This window comes from Ambystoma mexicanum, chromosome 9 (assembly GCF_040938575.1).
Source record: "Ambystoma mexicanum isolate Mex_15411 chromosome 9, UKY_AmexF1_1, whole genome shotgun sequence".
In the NCBI taxonomy this organism is placed as follows: domain Eukaryota; kingdom Metazoa; phylum Chordata; class Amphibia; order Caudata; family Ambystomatidae; genus Ambystoma; species Ambystoma mexicanum.
Window position 1 is genome coordinate 1269418386 of NC_090931.1, and position 12926 is coordinate 1269431311.

Sequence of the window (12926 nt, forward strand, 5' to 3'; positions counted from 1 at the left end):
TTGAAACACATTGTGTATAGGCACTATATGAATAAACTATCATATATCATATCATATCATATCATATCATGGTGGAGCCTTATGCCGTAGGCAATTGAAAGATGATTTCCATCCCCAGTATGCCCTGCTGATAATGACAGATATAAGTATGTGTTGCAAAAAATATGGTTCTTAAAGGAGGTTTATAGTTCTTTTATATACATATATGAAAAGAAGAATTATGTATAACTTATATACAGGGATGTAATACCATGAAACATTTTGACTTATAAAAACCTATTAAATTGACAGAAAAAACGTTGTTAAAGGGATTTTATGGTTAAGATGCATCCCACCCTTGGGACTCCTCTGCTCCAGCCGTTAGCCAGTGGGGTCCCAATTTGGCATCCCTTGGCATTTCCCTCCTGGGTTCTCATGAGCACTTGCTCATTCATACTGCCCCTTCTATTTATGCACTTCTCTCACTGCATAATGCATATGTGTATTTATAAGAGCATTGTGCACAGGTGTTTGGTATAAGTAAGGGAAATGCAGATGCAAAATATATGTAGAAGATTGTTAAGTGGCAGTTGGTGTGTGGAAGCTTATTATGGTCATAGGGTTATATGTACAGTTTTTGGAAATTATTGGTGGATGGATGTGTGACTGTTTGAAAGCAGGCATTGAGGGAGAGTTACAAATATCAAATTAAAAAGGGTAGAAGGGCTGCTATGTGTGATGGTGTTCACGTGCCATTTGGGTCTTTTAATGATCAATGGCCTGGAAAGGGTACTGCGGAGACCATGGATAGTTATAAAGGTTAATTAATTATGGTCCTTATTGTATGTTAGAGAAAAGTATTTGGGGCAGAACATTGTTTTTTGCCTTTTATATTTTATTCTAGTATACAATTATCCATTAAGGCTCTGGGCGGGGGAGCCAGCAAATGAGATGGCTAGGAACACAGGCTTGAACCGCTGGTACACACCTGCATTCGAAGCCACCTGATGACTGGCTCTCCCTGCCGCCATATCCCCCCAACCCTTCCTCCCATTTTCTTTTTCATCCCACAACCCCCTACTTACCTTATTTCAGCAGTGGTAGGTGCCTCTGTGGCATTCGCTCTTTCTCTTTGCCTCCTACAAGCCATCATGGAAACGGAAGAGGGGCTCCGAAAGGAACCCGCCTTCCCTTTCCATGGTGGACATCTTGGAAAAGGATTTTTCTTCCTATTGCTGGACGTCGCACAAATCCCGCTTTCGGAACAAAAATCCTTTTTTTTAGCACCCGGGATTACCGTTTTGGCAACCCGGTGTGATAATGGCCATCATCCCCTGCTGCATGGGCTGGAATGGGGGATAAAGACCCGGAGCACTTGTTATCTACCCTCACTTCGCTTGGGCTGATAACTTGGGCTGCCGGGCAGTTAACCCTCATTCCAGCCCCTAGAACGGGGGATGAATGCCACATTATTCCCATTAGCATAAAACAAATTGCTAATGGAAATGTTGTGGAATGTTATTGAGTCTATCTACTTTATTGAGAAGTGTAAAGTAGATCGAGGCTATAATATTATTTTTTTGGTCTATTTTTAAACTGTGAAAAGTGGTTTGTAACGGAATCTTTTTTTTGTAGGAGAGGTCAGAAAGTAAGGTGGGCAGGGAAATGAGGGAAGAGGCACCAACTACTAATATGAAGGTGCAGGTGGACAGGGGAAGATGTTGCGAGTGTGTTGCATCTAAGGTAGGGGGCAGCGTTTCTCATGTTCCTTGATTACAGATGCAAAAGCAGTATATACGGAGGACTAATGTCTTCGAAAGATGTGGATCAACAGGCTCTGTTATCATTTGCAAGGTAGCTGCTGGGAGTTTGCGTCGTTACAGCATTGGTTGAGGAAGATGAGGTGGAGGAAGACAGCCTACCACTTGCTTAGAAAGGAACAACCTTTCAGGGAGCATTGCAGTGGTTGGATTTGATGTGGCATCGCATGGAGAGGTCCCATCAGAGTACTGTCTAAGTAGTTTGCGACTGAGTACAACGTTGCACGCAGTGCATTTTACTTTGGTAGCTTTAGCCTTTGGTTCATTCCCAACAGTGGTAAAGAACTGCCATGCCCATGATTCTCTCTGGGCGCTAAAGGTAGGCACTTCCTCTACCTCATCTTCTTGGCCCTCTTCATTGTCTTTGAAAATACTGCACACTTTTTTATTTTGTAGGTCCTCCAGCTGGTGGTGGTGGTGGCACTTGGGGAGGAGGGATGGCAATAGCTGATGGTATTTTTAAGATAAATAGCAGTTTTATTCTTCCAAGTATGTGCTCTGCACTAGATTGTTAATGGGTAAGAATAGGTGTAGGAACTGTGCAAGGGTAAATGTTGAGCTTGAAAGTTCTTATTTCAGCAGAAAATGCAGTTCCCAACTGTTCCCAACTGCCTGCGAAGCACAGACCCAATCATGAAGTGTGTACATGTTCATGAACACGTCATCATGTCACATGTGCGCATGGTCACGTGACACTGTTCGGAAACTCCACAATGACGTCAGACGTTCGAGGACACCAATGAACGCAAAAATAGTGGAAAAAGTTGCAAAAAGTGCGTAGAAGTGTTAAAAATTATGCTAGAACGTGGGAAATGGCAGAGGTGTAAGGTGAACATTTGCAAATTGGTCAAAAAGGTTGCTATATTGGGGTACGTATGATATGAGTAAGTTGTAGGAAATTATCTTGCACTGGTAAAAACCCATGAAATTCACTGAAAGAACTTTGTTAAAGGGACATTATGGTTAAGTTGCACTAATAAAACCTATACATTCAATGAACAAATGTTGTTAAAAGGATGTTATGGTTATAAGTAACACCGAAAAACCTCAGATATTCACCAGTTATGGTAAGTTAAGCAACCATAACTTGCGCCACTCCCGTGCACTACTAAGACTAACACCCAGGACATCAAAGATGACATCAGAAATGTCATTGATCGGGCATGACCTTATGCAGAAAGATGTTGAACTCATTGAAGGAGTTTATGTATCCACAGGGGCTTTATATCCATATCTATTGTTGCCCACCTAAGGTAAAGGCAAGTTTGTATTGGTATTCCCTACTCATGGTACCGTCTAGTAACCGTTGGTCAGGTCAATGGTTGTGTACACTTTTGTTCCTTGGATCTGTGCCAGCCCTTGATCTATTTGATATCCCCAGTACCAGGTTGTTAAAGGTTCTGTAGATTGGACAAATTATCCCACAGGATTCTCCGTTCTTAATAATCTCTGTGAGTGACCCCATGGACACGAGATGTAACCAGTATTGTTTCACAAATGCTGGCGCCATCTCTGGGTCCATGGGTATGGAGGTTGAATGAATCGATTTACATCCACAGTCATATGAGTCTACTGAAAATATTTCCTGAAGTCAAGAAATACCTGTTTCCGTTTCTTTCTTTGCTCCTCAGTCTCACATACATCAGCAAGATTAATATGTTCCTTCGACCTTCTGCTTCAAACCTGGAAAGACCTCAGACTTGGCAATTTTAGCAGTATCCTCCAGTTAGGTGGAGTGATATCATTTTATGGTGTTCACCTGGATTGGAAGCTCCATGGATTCGAGGTAGTTGTTGTTGACTTGAAGTACTACCTTGTCATTCGTGATGTCACAGGTTAACTCTTCCACCCTATAAGGGGATGAACAGTACACAAAGAAATTCCCCCATGGCCGGTAAAATTATTTTCTGGAGGAATACAATCACTGGTGTTGAAACAGGAATGATAAATTGGTCCAATGATTTTGTTACCTAAATCAACAGCGTAATGTTGCACATCAACTGTCATTGCAATGGCGGTGTCTGTGACCAAAGTGATACTTTCAGGGTCGCTGTTATCCACCAATATTCTAATGGTGTCATGTTCTAGATACACTAGAGATATCAGATTTAAATACAAACCTTGTTGTTGGAGATGGCAATTCAAATTTGTATAGGCATCCTGATGTTTCAGGTTCTGTCCTCGCTTAATTTTTAGGGGAATAGTGAATTGTTGCACCTGTCAAGTGATGGTAACCTCTTCTTGCGCTTGAAATTCAAATGCATGAGGCAGCAATTGAGATGACTGGAATGCTTTTTCAGTGTTGTCAAAGCCCATGTTCTTATTAATTAGATCCATATCGACTGTGAATCGATTAAGAATCAAAGGTGGAAGGGAGATCTCTCACTGCCCAACAATTGTGTTCTATGCTTTTGTTGCCAATGGACATTTTTTGCATACACCTGCTAGGCAGGAAATGTTTCGAACTTGGGGTTTCCAGACCTACTTCACATTTATTAATCAATTTAAATGTGCGAATGATCTGATCTTTTGGGTGTTTCCTGAATAATCCTTCGCTGATGAAGGTTTTTCCATTATTCAGGCATGCTATGGCAAGCACAGAATTTTGAAAAACAACTGTTCGCCCTTTTCTGAATGTGGGTCAGACTTTTAGCTGTTTCTCCATCATCCTTTTCATGGGACTCAGTGATTCTTCTGACTTTGCACTGGTTTAAAATGCCATGGTGGTCCCTTCCAGTGTGGAATGCCACTTAAAACTGTGATTAAGGTTGTTTTTCTAGAACTGAGAAGGGTTCCCATCAGACTTTGTTCTCCTAAAGAGATGACAGTGATGTCGGGACATGATTATTCTGGAAGTGAAATTGGACTTTCTCGAACATTGTTCGATTAAATGGCAGGCGGCATTCAAACTCACATAATTTGTACTCATTTTTTTATTTTATAGGTTGGTTAGTCTAGGTCCAGATGACCTTGTTCACACAGTCGATCAGAGGGGATAACCTCTGAAGGAGATCATGGAGTCACGACTATCACCGGGTGTTTTTTTTTTTTTTTAAACTTTGGTTTTATTAGCATTTTCTTGTTATAACAAACCGGGCAAACACAGTAGTACATATAATGCAATTGACTGGCCCGTTTAACCCTTAGTCCCACCCCCTCCCCAACACTGGCCCACACCCCCTACTATCCTACTAGAACTTCAGTCTTGCAAGACAGTTCGTGCTCTCTTCCTATCTTGTACTTAGGAGAAGATGTGGTAGGTGACCAATTTTTTACAGGCTGAGTTAAAGTTGCCGTTCCCCGGGCCGTGGGTACTCGTCCAGACCCCACTTAGCTCCGGACCCCCTTCCCCGGGCATGGGGGAGTGTTTCGTGTCAGTGGACGTCCCATCCCCAAGACTGTTGTACTCCGTACCAGTTGGCCAGGAATGTACCCGAATCATTGTTCACCATTGCTGTGAGTTTGTCGATCAAGAACATGTTCTTTACATTCTGCCGCCATTCCTCCTTGGAGGGGGTTTCCGGGCTCTTCCACCTCTGTGCCAGGGCCACCCTCCCCGCCCGCAACATTGTTTCCGTCATCCTTGAATATCTATGTATTTCCATGTCCTCCGGGGGAAGACCCGGTAGCATCGACAACGGGTCCTGGGGGAGAGGTTCATCTGAAACCTCTGCAATCCAAGCTCGAACCCTTCCCCAAAAGTCCTGGATCCTTGGACAAAGCCACCACATATGTTTCCTGGATCCCCTCTGGCCACATCCCCTTGGGCACATTGGTGATATGCCCGAGAACATTTTAGATAGTTTCACTGGGTCCCTGTGCCACCCCTGCAGTATCTTGAAATTATGCTCCATGTCTGCGGTGAATACATTTCCGTGGAAGGTGATTTTAAAAATCCTAGACCAGGCATTCTCCGAAATGACTCCCCCTGCCAATTCCTCCCAGTATAAGCGGAATCTTCGTCTCCCGGGGAGGTTAATGGTGTTAAAAATTTTGTACATGCTCGACACCGCGCCCTTTCTCGAGGTCGTCGTGTCCAGAAACTTTTCAAAGGGAGTCAACTGCCTCCTTAAATTCTGGCCCCATGCTTGGTCACACAGTATGCCCTTGAGACGAAGGTACTCAAAGATGGAAAGGGACCCTTGACCAAGTGCATCTCTCAGATCATCGTAAGCTAGGAATTCTCCCTCCCTGAACATCTGCCCTGCCCATTCCATCCCCAATCTGACCAGATCTGAGAATTCCAGAACCCTCTATTACCCAGGTTGAGGGGGAGACTCCAAAGGGAGGACATCTGGGAAGGCCATGAAATGAGATGGGCTGTCTGTGGGCCCTCCTTCCAAATTTCCCAGAGGACTCCCAGGGTCGGATGGGCTCTTAACTTTCCCGGGATAGTTTTGCGCGGGGCCCATAGGAGATCCCTAACTTTCAAGGGGTGGGTGTCCATGTCCTCTAGGTATGACCAGTACGTCCTCATCCCTTCTTTCATATGTTCTAAGAGGACCCTCAACAGGGCTGCTCGGAAGTAAAGGCGGAAGTCAGGAAGCCCAAACCCCCCCTCCTCCCTCGGCAGTGTCAGAGTTGACCTCCCCGTCCTCGGGGTTTTCCCCTGCCAAATGAATTCTCGGACTGCGTTCTGTAAATCCCTAAAGGTCTGCTCTGGGACGATGGTGGGGAGCGCTGTAAACAAGTATAGAAGCCTTGGTAAGACATTCATCTTAACCGCTGTCATCCGGCCACACCATGACAGGATCATCTTGCCCCATCTCCGCAGGTCCAATGTGATCCCTGCCATTATGGGATCATAGTTGGTAGGGGCTAGTTTAGACAGGTCCCTGGTAAGTAGGATGCCCAGGTATCGTATGGAGGTCTTACCCACTGCAACCCGTTCCAGCCTATCCAGCGGGTCTAACTCAGGGTCTCGTTCTTTCATTGGGAGCAGGACTGATTTCGAAGCGTTGATTTTTAGCCCAGAGAAGCGGCCGAAGGTGGCCATCAGGGACAAGAGGGGGGGGGAGCGAGGAGGCGGGACTCACCATATAGGCCAGAATGTCATCTGCAAATAGGGATAATTTGAATTCCATTTCACCTCTGCTAATTCCCCTGATGCCTGGATTTGCTCTGATCGCTATGGCCAATGGTTCCATCGTGAGAACGTATATCAAAGGGGAGAGGGGGCAACCCTGCCTGGTTCACCGCGAGAGAGGGAAGGACCCGAACAACGTCCCGTTCACTTGAACCCTTGCCGTGGGGGCTCTATAGAGTGCAGATACCCAACTCCTAATATGAGACCCGAAACCCATTTTCCGGAGGAGGAGTTCCATGTATCTCCACTCCACCGTATCGAATGCTTTTTCGGAGTCTAGGGAGAGGACACATGCGTCCAACTCCAATTCCTGTGCATAGTGGAACAGGTCTATCGTTTTGCGGATATTGTCCGACCCCTGCCTCCCCCTTATAAAACCTACCTGATCCCTGTGGACCAGCCTCGGCATTATCCCCTCCATCCACTTTCCCACCACTTTAGCCTAGATCTTCACGTCCGTATTAAGTAACGAAATCGGCCGGTACGAGGAGCACACCTCGGGGTCCTTTCCTTCCTTGGGCAGTACTGCTATAATAGCCCCCATCATGGAGTCGGGGAGAATGCCCCCCTCTAGCACAGAATTGAAAACCCTCGCCAGGTGTGGGGCCAGGGCGGAGCGGAACCTCTTGTAAAAGTACACCGTGAAACCATCTTCCCCCGGGGAGGTCCCCACTTTCATCCCACTAATTACCTTGTCTATCTCCTCCTCGTTAACTGGACCCTCCAACCCCTCTGACATCTCTCTCGTTAAGGCAGGGACTTGAATGGAACCCAGGAAGTCTTCTATTAAAGAGTCTCCCTCATCATATTCTGAAGTGTACAAATTTTCATAGTAATGGCGGAAGGCCTCCCCTATGTGGGGAGAGTCATAACCTAATGTCCCCTGAGCGTCTTTCACCGCCTTCACCATTCTGTTACGTTGGACTTTTTCAGCTTCCAGGCTAGAATGCTGTCTGCCTTATCCCCCTTGTCGTAATATTTTTGTTTCACCATCTGGAGGCTCCTCTCCGTTTTGTGCAGGAGGAGGTCCTTCATTTGGAGTCTGTAGTCCTCCACGGCGGTGACCTGGTCGCGCTCAAGGGGCCTTTCAGGAGAGCCACATGGCTGGAGTTGGGTTATCTTTTCCCGTAAAATCTTTTCCCGGGCCTACCTTTCCCTTTTCTTCTGGGATCCCATTTTGATAAGAACTCCTCGTAGAGTCGCCTTGAAGGCGCCCCACAATGTGTGTATGCCAACCTCCCCATTATCGTTCAGCTCAAAAAACTCTGTTATGGTGTCTAGCACTTCCTGCGCAAGGACCTCGTCTTTCAGTAGGGCATTGTTACATTTCCAGCGTCCTCTGCGCTCAATGTGCCAACCCTCTGCAATAGTGATCCGGGCCATATCGTGGTCCGTCCAGGGGACCGAGTCAACTCTATAGTCCGAGATGTATGGGCGAAGTGTCTCGTCTACCAGGATATAATCGATTCTAGAGAATTAGGTGTGTATGGCCGAGTAATACGTGTATGAGGGGACGTCAGACCTAGGGGACGGGATAGTATCCACCAGGCCCAGCTCTGCGTTAACTCTCTGGAAGTTGCGTGCCATGGCCTCATCCGCAGGCCTAATGGTTGGAGGACCCATGCGCTTTCTATCTGAGGACGGGTCTAGGACCATATTAAAGTCTCCCCCCACCACTACCTTGCCGCGCACAAAGAGTTTAAGCCTGTCCCTTACTTCCTCCCAGAACTGGGCTTGGCCCTCATTTGGGCCATATACACCTGCAAGAGTTAACGGGGCGCCTTGTAGTGAACCTCTTACCAGTAGGTAACGCCCCTCGGGGTCCCTCAGTGTTGCCTCCTTTTCAAAGCCCACGCCCCTCGCTAGCAAGATGGCCACTCCCCTCTTCTTAGATCTGTGCGATGCACAGAGCATCTCGCCTATTCCTCCTCCCCTCATCTTGGGATCCTTCCCTCGAGCCCAGTGTGTCTCCTGTAGGAAGAGCAGGTCTAGTTTGGCCCTTCGGAACTCTCTACAAACTAGAGATCTTTTTGTGGGGGTGTTCAGACCTCGCACATTCAAGGTACCCACCCCTAGGGCCGGCAGACATCAGCCATAGTCTGTGCAACTCTCCCGTCCGGTCACCCACATCCTGTAAAATCCCCTGTCTCGCTTCTTTAGTCTTGCATATTGATGAGTTGAATATCCCCTCCCGCCCTCCAGAAGGGCCCTAAAACTGACCCCCAACTCCCCCCCCACCCCGTTCCCTGAAAAAACAACCCCAGCCAACTTGAGAATACCCCCCTCCCCCCTACCCGGCGTCCAGCCAGTTAGTTCCGCCATTGCTGGCATTTGGCCGGACAACCAGCCTGTCCCCCTAGGCCAGGCACACGGTACAATGCTCGTCTCCTTGAACCCCCCCTTTCCCCCCCAGGCTATGTCCTGTCAGTTGCCCACACTACACTTGCTGTTCAGAGTGAGACTGTCTTCGCTGGGATATCACGAACATCCAATCCTGCACCGCAGCCAGTCGGGATTCCCACGCCGTCAGCCCTCCGAGTCCCTATGTTCTCCTTCCCGTGCGGGCGGTGGAGTATTCAGTTTTTTGTATTTCCGCGAAGTGGTTCTCCGTCTCCTGGCGCCCGACTGGCTTGGGCCGCCTCTGTCTATTGCTTCTGGGCCGATTGGGGCTCTTCGGGGGTTGGAGTCTACCACGTAATCCTGTATGGCCCCTCTTATATCCTCCTCAGTAGTCAGCATTGTCCGTTGGCCCATATATTCGAAAGACAGGGAGAAAGGATACCCCCACCTGTAGCGCACCCCCTTCTCCTTGAGTAGCTGCGTTAGGGGACGGCACATTCTGCGCTTTGCCAGGGTGTAGGCGGAGAGGTCCTGGAAAATGGAGACCTGAGCGTTGTTGTAAGTTATTACCCCCGCCTTCCTCGCTTCATCCAAGACCTTGGTCTTCTCCGTATAGTAGAGGAACCGGGCAAGGACAGACCAGGGGCTCCCCGCCTTACCTCCTGCTCTGTGCACCCGGTCGAACATTGGTTTTGTGGTCATCTCCTCTGCAAACAGCAGGGTAATAATGTCTCTCACAACTCGGGTTAAGTCCCTCTCTGTTTCCCCCTCTGTCTCTGGTATCCCGAAAAATCTTAGATTGTTCCTCCTTTCCCTGTTTTCATAGTCACCCATCTGCCTGGCTCTCTCCTCGTCTCTTTTTTCCAGGGCCGCGAGCCTCATGTCTATGTGAACTTCGTGGGCTACTGACGAGGACTGGTTGGTTTCCACTTGCAGGAGCCTATCCTCCACTTTGTCCACCCTCTGATCCATTTTTTCGAACTTCTGGGCAATGTCTGAGCGCATTTCCCTAATTTCCTGTAGAATGGAGGCGAAGCCCTTTTCCATTGCTATTGTGGATTCCGTCGTGGTACCCGAATGAGCCATGCTACCGGAGCCAGTGGAGCTGTTATTGGGACTTTCCGTATCCCTGTACCGGAATGCCTGTAGGGTCTCCTGCCAGCTCATACACCCCTCTGCCGTGCCCCCCGCGGGGTCCGCCGCTGGTCAGGATCTTTAGGGGGTTTCCTCGGGATGGTCCTCAGGCGGGCACATGCCCCTCCCGCTCTGGGCGGGGGCCTCGCACCTGGGACTCTCCTCATCTCAGTGTAGCCTTGTAGGGTGGGGGGGGCCACCGGCGCCGTTCCCACACCTCTGTCCGTTTTCACTGTTCTCCGCCGGAAGGGGCGACAGGCAGGCACACGCCCCGGGGGTGGCCCCCCGGGGCCTCCACCTGTTTGGGCCGAGGTGGGTGGTCGTCCTCTCCTTCTCCAGGGCCCCTGGGCACACGGGGTTCTCCAGTGGGGGGAGAGGCACAGTCCTGCCTCCTCAGCGTGTTGACTCAAGGTTCATGCGCTCTGATTGGGGCCTCGCTGGGCCTATACTGCTGGGGAAGGGCATACTGTAGAGTGGGGTGGGTGGGTGAGCTGTGGTCGCGGCCGGCTGGCGGGTGCTGCGTGTTCAACTGCGGGGGTCGTTTCCCCAAAGTGTGCCTCCTCCTTCCCTGTGTATGGCCCCGGGGGCCGTCGGGGCCCAATGCCACCGTTTCCAGGTCCCGGCTGCCGGATATGGGGGCCGCCTGCCCGTGCCTCCCACTAGGTCCGCCCCGCTGGGAGAGTGTTCCATCCCCGAAGGCGAGGAGGAGGTGATGCGGGCCCAGAGCGCCTCACCTCTGCGGGCCGCTTCCACTTGCCATCCGCCGAAGTCCGTTGGGGTGGGCCTCCGTCTCACTGCGGCCGCGTCTGCCTCCTGTGGCCTGCTGCGGGCTGGGTCTTCACACTGCACCCGCCTGCCTCGGCGCGCTGCTCCTTTTCCCGGGCTCCGCAGCCCGATGGGAGGACAGGTTCTCCAGCGGGGTTTCCTAGGACCCGGATGCCGTGTTTGGGGCCTGCCCGCCCGCGCCTCCCGCTAGGCCGGCTCTGCTTGGAGAGTGTTCCGTCCCCGAGGGCGAGGAGGGGGTGATGCGGGCCCGGATCCTCGTTCGGGGGCCCCAGTCTGGTGTGCGACTGCCGGGGAGGGCAGATACTGGCGGGGGAGTGCCTCGCCTCTGCGGGCCGCTTCCACTTGCTTTCCACCGAAATCTGTTGGGGGTGGGCCTCCTTAGCATTGCGGCCCCGTCCCCCTCCTGTGGACTGCTGTGGGCTGGATCCACACGCTGGCCTTCCTGCGTCGGCGCGCCTCTCCTTTTCCCGGGCTCCGCAGCCCGATGGGTGGGCAGGCTCTCCGGCGGGCCGTTCCTGTTCCCTGGACACTCGGGTGCGCTCTCCCTCTCGGTCACTGCTCTGTCATGGCCCGTTCTCCTGTCTCCCGGGGGCCTCGAGCGTCGTTCTTTCGAGCAGGGGTGCCTCGGGGGGGTCACCACTATTAAGCTGCCCAGCGGTTCCGCCTGTGGGGTCTGGAGAGGGCTCAATCCCCTTGAAAGGCCCAGTCTTGGCGCGAGCTCGGCACCTAGGCTGCCATCACCTATGCGCCCCCTGGTGGCCTCTCCCACCGGGTGTTTTAACGGATGTCCAATTTTTATTTCCGCATCTTGACTGGGGGTTCATGTCAGAGATTGAGAATCTGTAGGAAGAAATGTAAATCTGGCAATTTCCATAGTTGGCGGGTCCACTTTCACACCAGATTACTCACTGTCCCCCTTTACCTGTAGACAGTTCTCAGAACCTGTTTGTGGGTAGGATACCTCTATAGTTTCTCTATTATCTGGGTCACATTTTTGGGGTCTAAGTGTTTCTTGTTCTGGGTGGGTCTCCATACCTATCCTGTCAAACTCAGGTATTTTGGGGCCCATTTTGGGATACATTTCCTCATTCCTGAAAGAGAAGATGTCCTTACCTGAATCCTGCAGGAATTATTTGCTTTCAAAGGAGATGATCTTGTTGTGTTCCTCCACAAAGTGGGTTCTTCTTTGGCTTCTTCTACTTGTCCTCTGTTCTTTGTGTTTTAACTTCCAGGGGGTAGAATAGTCAGTATCAGGCAAAGAGGTTTCCAGTGGTTCTGTTCTGGAAAGAAAGGAAGCTTCCTCTAGGGCTTGGCATATCCCTTCCACCCGGGCCCTATCCTTAGGAAACTGTTGCTTGTCGAGAATGTCCTTCAGTCACTTCCCCCAGGGGGCATCAGCCCCGCGTGTTGTGGGATTCTGGGGAGCAGGGTTAGGTTGAGGGCTTGACTAAGCCCTCAGCATGTGCTCCAGGTCATTGGTCAGTTGCTGAACCTGTTATGCCATCTGTGAAACTTTTTCTGGGTTGTAGGAGGTCTCTGTTCATACCCTTGCTGCTCCCTAAAAGGGTAACTTTCCCTTATAGCGGAGTAGCTCAGGTATTGGAAACATCCCCCATTATTTTCAGTCCTGTTTCTCCCTTGGTTCAGGGATCTATTGTCCTGGAACCGGGTATTAGGAGGAGGATTATTCTGGATATCTGTATTGTGAGGGTAACTGTTGAAAGAATTCAGGTTAGGAGGTAAAGTGGTAATTCTCTCCTGTGCAAAGTTTGGAGGGAAGT